General features: G+C 47.0%; 1 long non-coding RNA gene across 1 annotated transcript; it reads left to right on the forward strand.

The window, feature by feature from the left end:
* Positions 1-246: 246 nt before the first annotated feature.
* On the forward strand, positions 247-6,522 carry LOC127394768 (uncharacterized). Its single transcript, XR_007891683.1, has 3 exons — positions 247-413; positions 3,833-4,028; positions 6,314-6,522. It is a non-coding gene; the product is annotated as an uncharacterized LOC127394768 (long non-coding RNA).
* Positions 6,523-14,700: the final 8,178 nt, after the last annotated feature.

The raw sequence follows: 14,700 nt of genomic DNA on the forward strand, positions 1-14,700 counted from the left end.
GGTGTAATTAATGGCTTCCAGCTGTGAGTAGGCGTTTCTACAGGCAATTAGAGTGGTTCGAAGGGATAATAAGGGGGGTCCTAGCGGCTATTCCCTCGAGTTGCGGTATTTGCGCAAGTTGCGCTATTTGCGTAATTTTTTTTTTCGGTTTCCTAGGGCTAATTAGGGGCTTCCAACGGGCAATTAGAGGGCTCCTAGGTGTAATTGTTGAATTCCTAGGTGTGAATGGCGCGTTTCGAGAGGCAATTAGAGGGGTTCGAAGGGATAATTAGGGGGTCCTAGCGGCTATTCCCTCGAGTTGCGGTATTTGCGTAAGTTGCGCTATTTGCGTAATTTGCGGCATTTGCGTAATTTTTTTTTCGGTTTCCTAGGGCTAATTAGGGGGTTCCAACGGGCAATTAGAGGGCTCCTAGGTGTAACTAATGGCTTCCAGCTGTGAGAAGGCGTTTCGAGAGGCAATTAGAGGGGTTCGAAGGGACAATTAAGGGGTCCTAGCGGCTATTCCCTCGAGTTGCGGTATTTGCGCTATTTGCGCTATTTGCGTAAGTTGCGCTATTTGCGTAATTTTTTTTTTTCGGTTTCCAAGGGCTAATTAGGGGCTTCCAACGGGCAATTAGAGGGCTCCTAGGTGTAATTAATGGCTTCCAACTGTGAGTAGGCGTTTCGAGAGGCAATTAGAGGGGTTCGAAGGGATAATTAAGGGGTCCTAGCGGCTATTCCCTCGAGTTGCGGTATTTGCGCTATTTTTGTAAGTTGCGCTATTTGCGTAATTTGCGGCATTTGCGCAATTTGCGGCATTTGCGCAATTTTTTTTTCTGTTTCCTAGGGCTAATTAGGGGCTTCCAAAGAGCAATTAGAGGGCTCCTAGGTGTAACTAATGGCTTCCAGCTGTGAGTAGGCGTTTCGAGAGGCAATTAGAGGGGTTCGAAGGGATAATTAGGGGGTCCTAGCGGCTCTTCGCGTGAGTTGCGGTATTTGCGCTATTTGCGTAAGTTGCGCCATTTGCGTAATTTGCGGCATTTGCGTAATTTTTTTTTTCGGTTTCCTAGGGCTAATTAGGGGCTTTCAACGGGCAATTAGAGGGCTCCTAGGTGTAATTGTTGAATTCCTAGGTGTGAATGGCGCGTTTCTAGAGGCAATTAGAGGGGTTCGAAGGGATAATTAGGGGGTCCTAGCGGCTATTCCCTCGAGTTGCGGTATTTGCGCTATTTGCGTAAGTTGCGCTATTAGCGTAAGTTTATCTTTCGTTTTCCTAGAGCTAATTAGGGGCTTTCAACGGGCAATTAGAGGGTTCCTAGGTGTAATTCTTGAATTCCTAGGTGTGAATAGGGCATTTCTAGAGGCAATTAGAGTGGTTCGTACGGGTAATTAGGAGGTCCTAGTGACAATGAGGAGGTTGCTAGGTTTAATTAACGGGTCCCAAGGTCAATTAGGGGGTCCCCGGGACATTTAGGGGATTCCTAGGGGTAATTAGGGGGTGCAAGTGGCAATTAGGGGGTTCCTAGGTGTAATTGTTGAATTCCTAGGTGTGAATGGTGCTTTTCGAGATGCAATTAGACGGGTTCGAAGGGATAATTAGGGGGTCCAAGCGGCTATTCCTTCGAGTTGCAGTATTTGCGCTATTTGAGTAATTTTTTTTTCTTTTTCCTACGGCTAATTAGGGGCTTCCAACGGGCAATTAGAGGGCTCCTGGGTGTAATTAATGGCTTCCAGCTGTGAGTAGGCGTTTCGAGAGGCAATTAGAGGGGTTCGAAGGGATAATTAAGGGGTCCTAGCGGCTATTCGCGTGAGTTGCGGTATTTGCGCTATTTGCGTAAGTTGCGCTATTTGCGTAATTTGCGGCATTTGCGTAATTTTTTTTTCGGTTTCCTAGGGCTAATTAGGGGCTTTCAACGGGCAATTAGAGGGTTCCTAGGTGTAATTGTTGAATTCCTAGGTGTGAATGGCGCGTTTCTAGAGGCAATTAGAGTGGTTCAAAGGGATAATTAGGGGGTCCTAGCGGCTATTCCCTCGAGTTGCGGTATTTGCGCTATTTGCGTAAGTTGCGCTATTAGCGTAAGTTGATCTTTCGTTTTCCTAGGGCTAATTAGGGGCTATCAACGGGCAATTAGAGGGCTCCCAGGTGTAATTAAGGGCTTCCAGCTGTGAGTAGGCGTTTCTAGAGGCAATTAGAGGGGTTCGAAGGGATAATAAGGGGGTCCTAGCGGCTATTCCCTCGAGTTGCGGTATTTGCTCTATTTGCGTAATTTGCGGCATTTGCGTAATTTTTTTTTTTCGGTTTCCTAGGGCTAATTAGGGGCTTCCAACGGGCAATTAGAGGGTTCCTAGGTGTAATTGTTGAATTCCTAGGTGTGAATGGCGCTTTTCGAGAGGCAATTAGAGGGGTTCGAAGGGATAATTAGGGGGGTCCTAGCGGCTATTCCTTCAAGTTGCAGTATTTGCGCTATTTGAGTAAGTTGCGCTATTTGAGTAATTTTTTTTTCTTTTTCCTACGGCTAATTAGGGGCTTCCAACGGGCAATTAGAGGGCTCCTAGGTGTAATTGTTGAATTCCTAGGTGTGAATGGCGCGTTTCGAGAGGAAATTAGAGGGGTTCGAAGGGATAATAAGGGGGTCCTAGCGGCTATTCCCTCGAGTTGCGGTATTTGCCCAAGTTGCGCTATTTGCGTAATTTGCGGCATTTGCGTAATTTTTTTTTCGGTTTCCTAGGGCTAATTAGGGGCTTTCAACGGGCAATTAGAGGGCTCCTAGGTGTAATTGTTGAATTCCTAGGTGTGAATGGTGCGTTTCTAGAGGCAATTAGAGGGGTTCGAAGGGATAATTAGGGGGTCCTAGCGGCTATTCCCTCGAGTTGCGGTATTTGCGCTATTTGCGTAAGTTGCGCTATTAGCGTAAGTTGATCTTTCGTTTTCCTAGGGCTAATTAGGGGCTTCCAACGGGCAATTAGAGGGCTCCTGGGTGTAATTAATGGCTTCCAGCTGTGAGTAGGCGTTTCGAGAGGCAATTAGAGGGGTTCGAAGGGATAATTAGGGGGTCCTAGCGGCTCTTCGCGTGAGTTGCGGTATTTGCGCTATTTGCGTAAGTTGCGCTATTTGCGTAATTTGAGGCATTTGCGTAATTTTTTTTTCGGTTTCCTAGGGCTAATTAGGGGCTTTCAACGGGCAATTAGAGGGTTCCTAGGTGTAATTGTTGAATTCCTAGGTGTGAATGGCGCGTTTCTAGAGGCAATTAGAGGGGTTCGAAGGGATAATTAGGGGGTCCTAGCGGCTATTCCCTCGAGTTGCGGTATTTGCGCTATTTTCGTAAGTTGCGCTATTAGCGTAATTTGCGGCATTTGCGTAATTTTTTTTTCTGTTTCCTAGGGCTAATTAGGGGCTTCCAACGAGCAATTAGAGGGCTCCTAGGTGTAACTAATGGCTTCCAGCTGTGAGTAGGCGTTTCGAGAGGCAATTAGAGGGGTTCGAAGGGATAATTAGGGGGTCCTAGCGGCTATTCGCGTGAGTTGCGGTATTTGCGCTATTTGCCTAAGTTGCGCCATTTGCTTAAGTTTATCTTTCGTTTTCCTAGGGCTAATTAGGGGCTTTCAACGGGCAATTAGTGGGTTCCTAGATGTAATTGTTGAATTCCTAGGTGTGACTAGGGCGTTACTAGAGGCAATTAGAGGGGTTCAAAGGGATAATTAGGGGGTCCTAGCGGCTATTCCCTCGAGTTGCGGTATTTGCGCTATTTGCGTAAGTTCCGCTATTTGCGTAATTTGCGGCATTTGCGTAATTTTTTTTTCGGTTTCCTAGGGCTAATTAGGGGCTTCCAACGGGCAATTAGAGGGCTCCTAGGTGTAATTAATGGCTTCCAGCTGTGAGTAGGCGTTTCTACAGGCAATTAGAGGGGTTCGAAGGGATAATAAGGGGGTCCTAGCGGCTATTCCCTCGAGTTGCGGTATTTGCGCAAGTTGCGCTATTTGCGTAATTTTTTTTTTCGGTTTCCTAGGGCTAATTAGGGGGTTCCAACGGGCAATTAGAGGGCTCCTGGGTGTAATTAATGGCTTCCAGCTGTGAGTAGGCGTTTCGAGAGGCAATTAGAGGGGTTCGAAGGGATAATTAAGGGGTCCTAGCGGCTCTTCGCGTGAGTTGCGGTATTTGCGCTAAGTGCGTAAGTTTCTCTATTAGCGTAAGTTGATCTTTCGTTTTCCTAGGGCTAATTAGGGGCTATCAACGGGCAATTAGAGGGTTCCCAGGTGTAATTAAGGGCTTCCAGCTGTGAGTAGGCGTTTCGAGAGGCAATTAGAGGGGTTCGAAGGGATAATTAGGGGGTCCTAGCGGCTATTCCCTCGAGTTGCGGTATTTGCGCTATTTGCGTAATTTGCGGCATTTGCGTAATTTTTTTTTTCGGTTTCCTAGGGCTAATTAGGGGCTTTTAACGGGCAATTAGAGGGTTCCCAGGTGTAGTTAATGTCTTCAGGATGTGAGTAGGCGTTTCTGCAGGCAATTAGAGGGGTTTGAAGGGATAATTAGGGGGTCCTAGCGGCTCTTCGCGTGAGTTGCGGTATTTGCGTAATTTTTTTTTCGGTTTCCTAGGGCTAATTGGGGCTTCCAACGGGCAATTAGAGGGCTCCTAGGTGTAATTAATGGCTTCCAGCTGTGAGTAGGCGTTTCTACAGGCAATTAGAGTGGTTCGAAGGGATAATAAGGGGGTCCTAGCGGCTATTCCCTCGAGTTGCGGTATTTGCGCAAGTTGCGCTATTTGCGTAATTTTTTTTTTCGGTTTCCTAGGGCTAATTAGGGGCTTCCAACGGGCAATTAGAGGGCTCCTAGGCGTAATTGTTGAATTCCTAGGTGTGAATGGTGCGTTTCGAGAGGAAATTAGAGGGGTTCGAAGGGATAATAAGGGGGTCCTAGCGGCTATTCCCTCGAGTTGCGGTATTTGCCCAAGTTGCGCTATTTGCGTAATTTGCGGCATTTGCGTAATTTTTTTTTTCGGTTTCCTAGGGCTAATTAGGGGCTTTCAACGGGCAATTAGAGGGCTCCTAGGTGTAATTGTTGAATTCCTAGGTGTGAATGGCGCGTTTCTAGAGGCAATTAGAGGGGTTCGAAGGGATAATTAGGGGGTCCTAGCGGCTATTCCCTCGAGTTGCGGTATTTGCGCTATTTTCGTAAGTTGCGCTATTAGCGTAATTTGCGGCATTTGCGCAATTTTTTTTTCTGTTTCCTAGGGCTAATTAGGGGCTTCCAACGAGCAATTAGAGGGCTCCTAGGTGTAACTAATGGCTTCCAGCTGTGAGTAGGCGTTTCGAGAGGCAATTAGAGGGGTTCGAAGGGATAATTAGGGGGTCCTAGCGGCTATTCGCGTGAGTTGCGGTATTTGCGCTATTTGCCTAAGTTGCGCTATTAGCGTAAGTTTATCTTTCGTTTTCCTAGGGCTAATTAGGGGCTTTCAACGGGCAATTAGAGGGTTCCTAGATGTAATTGTTGAATTCCTAGGTGTGAATAGGGCGTTTCTAGAGGCAATTAGAGGGGTTCGAAGGGATAATTAGGGGGTCCTAGCGGCTATTCCCTCGAGTTGCGGTATTTGCGCTATTTGCGTAAGTTCCGCTATTTGCGTAATTTGCGGCATTTGCGTAATTTTTTTTTCGGTTTCCTAGGGCTAATTAGGGGCTTCCAACGGGCAATTAGAGGGCTCCTAGGTGTAATTAATGGCTTCCAGCTGTGAGTAGGCGTTTCTACAGGCAATTAGAGGGGTTCGAAGGGATAATAAGGGGGTCCTAGCGGCTATTCCCTCGAGTTGCGGTATTTGCGCAAGTTGCGCTATTTGCGTAATTTTTTTTTTCGGTTTCCTAGGGCTAATTAGGGGCTTCCAACGGGCAATTAGAGGGCTCCTAGGTGTAATTGTTGAATTCCTAGGTGTGAATGGCGCGTTTCGAGAGGCAATTAGAGGGGTTCGAAGGGATAATTAGGGGGTCCGAGCGGCTAGTCCCTCGAGTTGCGGTATTTGCGTAAGTTGCGCTATTTGCGTAATTTGCGGCATTTGCGTAATTTTTTTTTCGGTTTCCTAGGGCTAATTAGGGGCTTTCAACGGGCAATTAGAGGGCTCCTAGGTGTAATTAATGGCTTCCAGCTGTGAGTAGGCGTTTCGAGAGGCAATTAGAGGGGTTCGAAGGGACAATTAAGGGGTCCTAGCGGCTATTCCCTCGAGTTGCGGTATTTGCGCTATTTGCGTAAGTTGCGCTATTTGCGTAATTTGCGGCATTTGCGTAATTTTTTTTTTCGGTTTCCTAGGGCTAATTAGGGGCTTCCAACGGGCAATTAGAGGGCTCCTAGGTGTAATTAATGGCTTCCAGCTGTGAGTAGGCGTTTCTAGAGGCAATTAGAGGGGTTCGAAGGGATAATTAAGGGGTCCTAGCGGCTATTCCCTCGAGTTGCGGTATTTGCGCTATTTGCGCTATTTGCGTAATTTGCGGCATTTGCGTAATTTTTTTTTTTCGGTTTCCTAGGGCTAATTAGGGGCTTCCAACGGGCAATTAGAGGGCTCCTAGGTGTAACTAATGGCTTCCAGCTGTGAGTAGGCGTTTCTAGAGGCAATTAGAGGGGTTCGAAGGGACAATTAAGGGGTCCTAGCGGCTATTCCCTCGAGTTGCGGTATTTGCGCTATTTGCGTAAGTTGCTCTACTTGCGTAATTTGCGGCATTTGCGCAATTTTTTTTTCTGTTTCCTAGGGCTAATTAGGGGCTTCCAAAGAGCAATTAGAGGGCTCCTAGGTGTAATTAATGGCTTCCAGCTGTGAGTAGGCGTTTCGAGAGGCAATTAGAGGGGTTCGAAGGGATAATTAGGGGGTCCTAGCGGCTATTCGCGTGAGTTGCGGTATTTGCGCTATTTGCGTAAGTTGCGCTATTTGCGTAATTTGCGGCATTTGCGTAATTTTTTTTTCGGTTTCCTAGGGCTAATTAGGGGCTTTCAACGGGCAATTAGAGGGCTCCTAGGTGTAATTGTTGAATTCCTAGGTGTGAATGGCGCGTTTCTAGAGGCAATTAGAGGGGTTCGAAGGGATAATTAGGGGGTCCTAGCGGCTATTCCCTCGAGTTGCGGTATTTGCGCTATTTGAGTAAGTTGCGCTATTAGCGTAAGTTTATCTTTCGTTTTCCTAGAGCTAATTAGGGACTATCAACGGGCAATTAGAGGGTTCCTAGGTGTAATTAGAGGGTTCCTAGGTGTGAATAGGGCATTTCTAGAGGCAATTAGAGTGGTTTGTAGGGGTAATTAGGGGGTCCTAGTGACAATGAGGAGGTTGCAAGGGTTAATTAACGGGTCCCAAGGTCAATTAGGGGGTCCCCTGGATGTTTAGGGGATTCCTAGGGGTAATTAGGGGGTGCAAGTGGCAATTAGGGGGTTCCTAGGTGTAATTGTTGAATTCCTAGGTGTGAATGGTGCTTTTCGAGATGCAATTAGACGGGTTCGAAGGGATAATTAGGGGGGTCCTAGCGGCTATTCCTTCGAGTTGCAGTATTTGCGCTATTTGAGTAAGTTGCGCTATTTGAGTAATTTTTTTTTCTTTTTCCTACGGCTAATTAGGGGCTTCCAACGGGCAATTAGAGGGCTCCTAGGTGTAATTGTTGAATTCCTAGGTGTGAATGGCGCGTTTCGAGAGGAAATTAGAGGGGTTCGAAGGGATAATAAGGGGGGTCCTAGCGGCTATTCCCTCGAGTTGCGGTATTTGCCCAAGTTGCGCTATTTGCGTAATTTGCGGCATTTGCGTAATTTTTTTTTCGGTTTCCTAGGGCTAATTAGGGGCTTTCAACGGGCAATTAGAGGGCTCCTAGGTGTAATTGTTGAATTCCTAGGTGTGAATGGCGCGTTTCTAGAGGCAATTAGAGGGGTTCGAAGGGATAATTAGGGGGTCCTAGCGGCTATTCCCTCGAGTTGCGGTATTTGCGCTATTTGCGTAAGTTGCGCTATTAGCGTAAGTTTATCTTTCGTTTTCCTAGGGCTAATTAGGGGCTTCCAACGGGCAATTAGAGGGCTCCTGGGTGTAATTAATGGCTTCCAGCTGTGAGTAGGCGTTTCGAGAGGCAATTAGAGGGGTTCGAAGGGATAATTAGGGGGTCCTAGCGGCTATTCGCGTGAGTTGCGGTATTTGCGCTATTTGCGTAAGTTGCGCTATTTGCGTAATTTGAGGCATTTGCGTAATTTTTTTTTCGGTTTCCTAGGGCTAATTAGGGGGTTCCAACGGGCAATTAGAGGGTTCCTAGGTGTAATTGTTGAATTCCTAGGTGTGAATGGCGCGTTTCTAGAGGCAATTAGAGGGGTTCGAAGGGATAATTAGGGGGTCCTAGCGGCTATTCCCTCGAGTTGCGGTATTTGCGCTATTTTCGTAAGTTGCGCTATTAGCGTAATTTGCGGCATTTGCGTAATTTTTTTTCCGGTTTCCTAGGGCTAATTAGGGGCTTCCAACGAGCAATTAGAGGGCTCCTAGGTGTAATTAATGGCTTCCAGCTGTGAGTAGGCGTTTCGAGAGGCAATTAGAGGGGTTCGAAGGGATAATTAGGGGGTCCTAGCGGCTATTCGCGTGAGTTGCGGTATTTGCGCTATTTGCCTAAGTTGCGCTATTAGCGTAAGTTTATCTTTCGTTTTCCTAGGGCTAATTAGGGGCTTTCAACGGGCAATTAGAGGGCTCCTAGGTGTAATTGTTGAATTCCTAGGTGTGACTAGGGCGTTTCGAGAGGCAATTAGAGGGGTTCGAAGGGATAATTAGGGGGTCCTAGCGGCTATTCCCTCGAGTTGCGGTATTTGCGCTATTTGCGTAAGTTGCGCTATTTGCGTAATTTGCGGCATTTGCGTAATTTTTTTTTCGGTTTCCTAGGGCTAATTAGGGGCTTCCAACGGGCAATTAGAGGGCTCCTAGGTGTAATTAATGGCTTCCAGCTGTGAGTAGGCGTTTCTGCAGGCAATTAGAGTGGTTCGAAGGGATAATAAGGGGGTCCTAGCGGCTATTCCCTCGAGTTGCGGTATTTGCGCAAGTTGCGCTATTTGCGTAATTTTTTTTTTCGGTTTCCTACGGCTAATTAGGGGCTTCCAACGGGCAATTAGAGGGCTCCTGGGTGTAATTAATGGCTTCCAGCTGTGAGTAGGCGTTTCGAGAGGCAATTAGAGGGGTTCGAAGGGATAATTAAGGGGTCCTAGCGGCTATTCGCGTGAGTTGCGGTATTTGCGCTAAGTGCGTAAGTTTCTCTATTAGCGTAAGTTGATCTTTCGTTTTCCTAGGGCTAATTAGGGGCTATCAACGGGCAATTAGAGGGCTCCCAGGTGTAATTAAGGGCTTCCAGCTGTGAGTAGGCGTTTCGAGAGGCAATTAGAGGGGTTCGAAGGGATAATTAGGGGGTCCTAGCGGCTATTCCCTCGAGTTGCGGTATTTGCTCTATTTGCGTAATTTGCGGCATTTGCGTAATTTTTTTTTTCGGTTTCCTAGGGCTAATTAGGGGCTTTCAACGGGCAATTAGAGGGTTCCCAGGTGTAGTTAATGTCTTCAGGATGTGAGTAGGCGTTTCTGCAGGCAATTAGAGGGGTTTGAAGGGATAATTAGGGGGTCCTAGCGGCTCTTCGCGTGAGTTGCGGTATTTGCGTAATTTTTTTTTCGGTTTCCTAGGGCTAATTGGGGCTTCCAACGGGCAATTAGAGGGCTCCTAGGTGTAATTAATGGCTTCCAGCTGTGAGTAGGCGTTTCTACAGGCAATTAGAGTGGTTCGAAGGGATAATAAGGGGGTCCTAGCGGCTATTCCCTCGAGTTGCGGTATTTGCGCAAGTTGCGCTATTTGCGTAATTTTTTTTTTTCGGTTTCCTAGGGCTAATTAGGGGCTTCCAACGGGCAATTAGAGGGCTCCTAGGTGTAATTGTTGAATTCCTAGGTGTGAATGGTGCGTTTCGAGAGGAAATTAGAGGGGTTCGAAGGGATAATTAGGGGGTCCTAGCGGCTATTCCCTCGAGTTGCGGTATTTGCCCAAGTTGCGCTATTTGCGTAATTTGCGGCATTTGCGTAATTTTTTTTTCGGTTTCCTAGGGCTAATTAGGGGCTTTCAACGGGCAATTAGAGGGCTCCTAGGTGTAATTGTTGAATTCCTAGGTGTGAATGGCGCGTTTCTAGAGGCAATTAGAGGGGTTCGAAGGGATAATTAGGGGGTCCTAGCGGCTATTCCCTCGAGTTGCGGTATTTGCGTTATTTGCGTAAGTTGCGCTATTAGCGTAAGTTTATCTTTCGTTTTCCTAGGGCTAATTAGGGGCTTCCAACGGGCAATTAGAGGGCTCCTGGGTGTAATTAATGGCTTCCAGCTGTGAGTAGGCGTTTCGAGAGGCAATTAGAGGGGTTCGAAGGGATAATTAGGGGGTCCTAGCGGCTATTCGCGTGAGTTGCGGTATTTGCGCTATTTGCGTAAGTTGCGCTATTTGCGTAATTTGCGGCATTTGCGTAATTTTTTTTTCGGTTTCCTAGGGCTAATTAGGGGCATTCAACGGGCAATTAGAGGGTTCCTAGGTGTAATTGTTGAATTCCTAGGTGTGAATGGCGCGTTTCTAGAGGCAATTAGAGGGGTTCGAAGGGATAATTAGGGGGTCCTAGCGGCTATTCCCTCGAGTTGCGGTATTTGCGCTATTTTCGTAAGTTGCGCTATTAGCGTAATTTGCGGCATTTGCGCAATTTTTTTTTCTGTTTCCTAGGGCTAATTAGGGGCTTCCAACGAGCAATTAGAGGGCTCCTAGGTGTAACTAATGGCTTCCAGCTGTGAGTAGGCGTTTCGAGAGGCAATTAGAGGGGTTCGAAGGGATAATTAGGGGGTCCTAGCGGCTATTCGCGTGAGTTGCGGTATTTGCGCTATTTGCCTAAGTTGCGCTATTAGCGTAAGTTTATCTTTCGTTTTCCTAGGGCTAATTAGGGGCTTTCAACGGGCAATTAGAGGGTTCCTAGGTGTAATTGTTGAATTCCTAGGTGTGAATAGGGCGTTTCTAGAGGCAATTAGAGGGGTTCGAAGGGATAATTAGGGGGTCCTAGCGGCTATTCCCTCGAGTTGCGGTATTTGCGCTATTTGCGTAAGTTGCGCTATTTGCGTAATTTGCGGCATTTGCGTAATTTTTTTTTCGGTTTCCTAGGGCTAATTAGGGGCTTCCAACGGGCAATTAGAGGGCTCCTAGGTGTAATTAATGGCTTCCAGCTGTGAGTAGGCGTTTCTACAGGCAATTAGAGTGGTTCGAAGGGATAATAAGGGGGTCCTAGCGGCTATTCCCTCGAGTTGCGGTATTTGCGCAAGTTGCGCTATTTGCGTAATTTTTTTTTCGGTTTCCTAGGGCTAATTAGGGGCTTCCAACGGGCAATTAGAGGGCTCCTAGGTGTAATTGTTGAATTCCTAGGTGTGAATGGCGCGTTTCGAGAGGCAATTAGAGGGGTTCGAAGGGATAATTAGGGGGTCCGAGCGGCTAGTCCCTCGAGTTGCGGTATTTGCGTAAGTTGCGCTATTTGCGTAATTTGCGGCATTTGCGTAATTTTTTTTTCGGTTTCCTAGGGCTAATTAGGGGCTTCCAACGGGCAATTAGAGGGCTCCTAGGTGTAATTAATGGCTTCCAGCTGTGAGTAGGCGTTTCGAGAGGCAATTAGAGGGGTTCGAAGGGACAATTAAGGGGTCCTAGCGGCTATTCCCTCGAGTTGCGGTATTTGCGCTATTTGCGCTATTTGCGTAAGTTGCGCTATTTGCGTAATTTTTTTTTTTCGGTTTCCAAGGGCTAATTAGGGGCTATCAACGGGCAATTAGAGGGCTCCTAGGTGTAATTAATGGCTTCCAACTGTGAGTAGGCGTTTCGAGAGGCAATTAGAGGGGTTCGAAGGGATAATTAAGGGGTCCTAGCGGCTATTCCCTCGAGTTGCGGTATTTGCGCTATTTTCGTAAGTTGCGCTATTTGCGTAATTTGCGGCATTTGCGCAATTTGCGGCATTTGCGCAATTTTTTTTTCTGTTTCCTAGGGCTAATTAGGGGCTTCCAAAGAGCAATTAGAGGGCTCCTAGGTGTAACTAATGGCTTCCAGCTGTGAGTAGGCGTTTCGAGAGGCAATTAGAGGGGTTCGAAGGGATAATTAGGGGGTCCTAGCGGCTCTTCGCGTGAGTTGCGGTATTTGCGCTATTTGCGTAAGTTGCTCTACTTGCGTAATTTGCGGCATTTGCGCAATTTTTTTTTCTGTTTCCTAGGGCTAATTAGGGGCTTCCAAAGAGCAATTAGAGGGCTCCTAGGTGTAACTAATGGCTTCCAGCTGTGAGTAGGCGTTTCGAGAGGCAATTAGAGGGGTTCGAAGGGATAATTAGGGGGTCCTAGCGGCTATTCGCGTGAGTTGCGGTATTTGCGCTATTTGCGTAAGTTGCTCTATTTGCGTAATTTGCGGCATTTGCGTAATTTTTTTTTCGGTTTCCTAGGGCTAATTAGGGGCTTTCAACGGGCAATTAGAGGGCTCCTAGGTGTAATTGTTGAATTCCTAGGTGTGAATGGCGCGTTTCTAGAGGCAATTAGAGGGGTTCGAAGGGATAATTAGGGGGTCCTAGCGGCTATTCCCTCGAGTTGCGGTATTTGCGTTATTTGAGTAAGTTGCGCTATTAGCGTAAGTTGATCTTTCGTTTTCCTAGGGCTAATTAGTGGCTTCCAACGGGCAATTAGAGGGTTCCTAGGTGTAATTAGAGGGTTCCTAGGTGTGAATAGGGCATTTCTAGAGGCAATTAGAGTGGTTCGTACGGGTAATTAGAGGGTCCTAGTGACAATGAGGAGGTTGCTAGGTTTAATTAACGGGTCCCAAGGTCAATTAGGGGGTCCCCGGGACATTTAGGGGATTCCTAGGGGTAATTAGGGGGTGCAAGTGGCAATTAGGGGGTTCCTAGGTGTAATTGTTGAATTCCTAGGTGTGAATGGTGCTTTTCGAGATGCAATTAGACGGGTTCGAAGGGATAATTAGGGGGTCCTAGCGGCTATTCCTTCGAGTTGCAGTATTTGCGCTATTTGAGTAAGTTGCGCTATTTGAGTAATTTTTTTTTCTTTTTCCTACGGCTAATTAGGGGCTTCCAACGGGCAATTAGAGGGCTCCTAGGTGTAATTGTTGAATTCCTAGGTGTGAATGGCGCGTTTCGAGAGGAAATTAGAGGGGTTCGAAGGGATAATAAGGGGGTCCTAGCGGCTATTCCCTCGAGTTGCGGTATTTGCGTTATTTGAGTAAGTTGCGCTATTAGCGTAAGTTGATCTTTCGTTTTCCTAGGGCTAATTAGGGGCTTCCAACGGGCAATTAGAGGGCTCCTGGGTGTAATTAATGGCTTCCAGCTGTGAGTAGGCGTTTCGAGAGGCAATTAGAGGGGTTCGAAGGGATAATTAGGGGGTCCTAGCGGCTATTCGCGTGAGTTGCGGTATTTGCGCTATTTGCGTAAGTTGCGCTATTTGCGTAATTTGAGGCATTTGCGTAATTTTTTTTTTCGGTTTCCTAGGGCTAATTAGGGGCATTCAACGGGCAATTAGACGGTTCCTAGGTGTAATTGTTGAATTCCTAGGTGTGAATGGCGCGTTTCTAGAGGCAATTAGAGGGGTTCGAAGGGATAATTAGGGGGTCCTAGCGGCTATTCCCTCGAGTTGCGGTATTTGCGCTATTTTCGTAAGTTGCGCTATTAGCGTAATTTGCGGCATTTGCGCAATTTTTTTTTCTGTTTCCTAGGGCTAATTAGGGGCTTCCAACGAGCAATTAGAGGGCTCCTAGGTGTAACTAATGGCTTCCAGCTGTGAGTAGGCGTTTCGAGAGGCAATTAGAGGGGTTCGAAGGGATAATTAGGGGGTCCTAGCGGCTATTCGCGTGAGTTGCGGTATTTGCGCTATTTGCCTAAGTTGCGCTATTAGGGTAAGTTTATCTTTCGTTTTCCTAGGGCTAATTAGGGGCTTTCAACGGGCAATTAGAGGGTTCCTAGATGTAATTGTTGAATTCCTAGGTGTGAATAGGGCGTTTCTAGAGGCAATTAGAGGGGTTCGAAGGGATAATTAGGGGGTCCTAGCGGCTATTCCCTCGAGTTGCGGTATTTGCGCTATTTGCGTAACTTGCGCTATTTGCGTAATTTGCGGCATTTGCGTAATTTTTTTTTCGGTTTCCTAGGGCTAATTAGGGGCTTCCAACGGGCAATTAGAGGGCTCCTAGGTGTAATTAATGGCTTCCAGCTGTGAGTAGGCGTTTCTACAGGCAATTAGAGGGGTTCGAAGGGATAATAAGGGGGTCCTAGCGGCTATTCCCTCGAGTTGCGGTATTTGCGCAAGTTGCGCTATTTGCGTAATTTTTTTTTTCGGTTTCCTAGGGCTAATTAGGGGCTTCCAACGGGCAATTAGAGGGCTCCTAGGTGTAATTGTTGAATTCCTAGGTGTGAATGGCGCGTTTCGAGAGGCAATTAGAGGGGTTCGAAGGGATAATTAGGGGGTCCGAGCGGCTAGTCCCTCGAGTTGCGGTATTTGCGTAAGTTGCGCTATTTGCGTAATTTGCGGCATTTGCGTAATTTTTTTTTTCGGTTTCCTAGGGCTAATTAGGGGCTTTCAACGGGCAATTAGAGGGCTCCTAGGTGTAATTAATGGCTTCCAGCTGTGAGTAGGCGTTTCGAGAGGCAATTAGAGGGGTTCGAAGGGACAATTAAGGGGTCCTAGCGGCTATTCCCTCGAGTTGCGGTATTT

Source organism: Apus apus, chromosome 26 (genome assembly GCF_020740795.1).
Source record: "Apus apus isolate bApuApu2 chromosome 26, bApuApu2.pri.cur, whole genome shotgun sequence".
NCBI lineage: Eukaryota > Metazoa > Chordata > Aves > Apodiformes > Apodidae > Apus > Apus apus.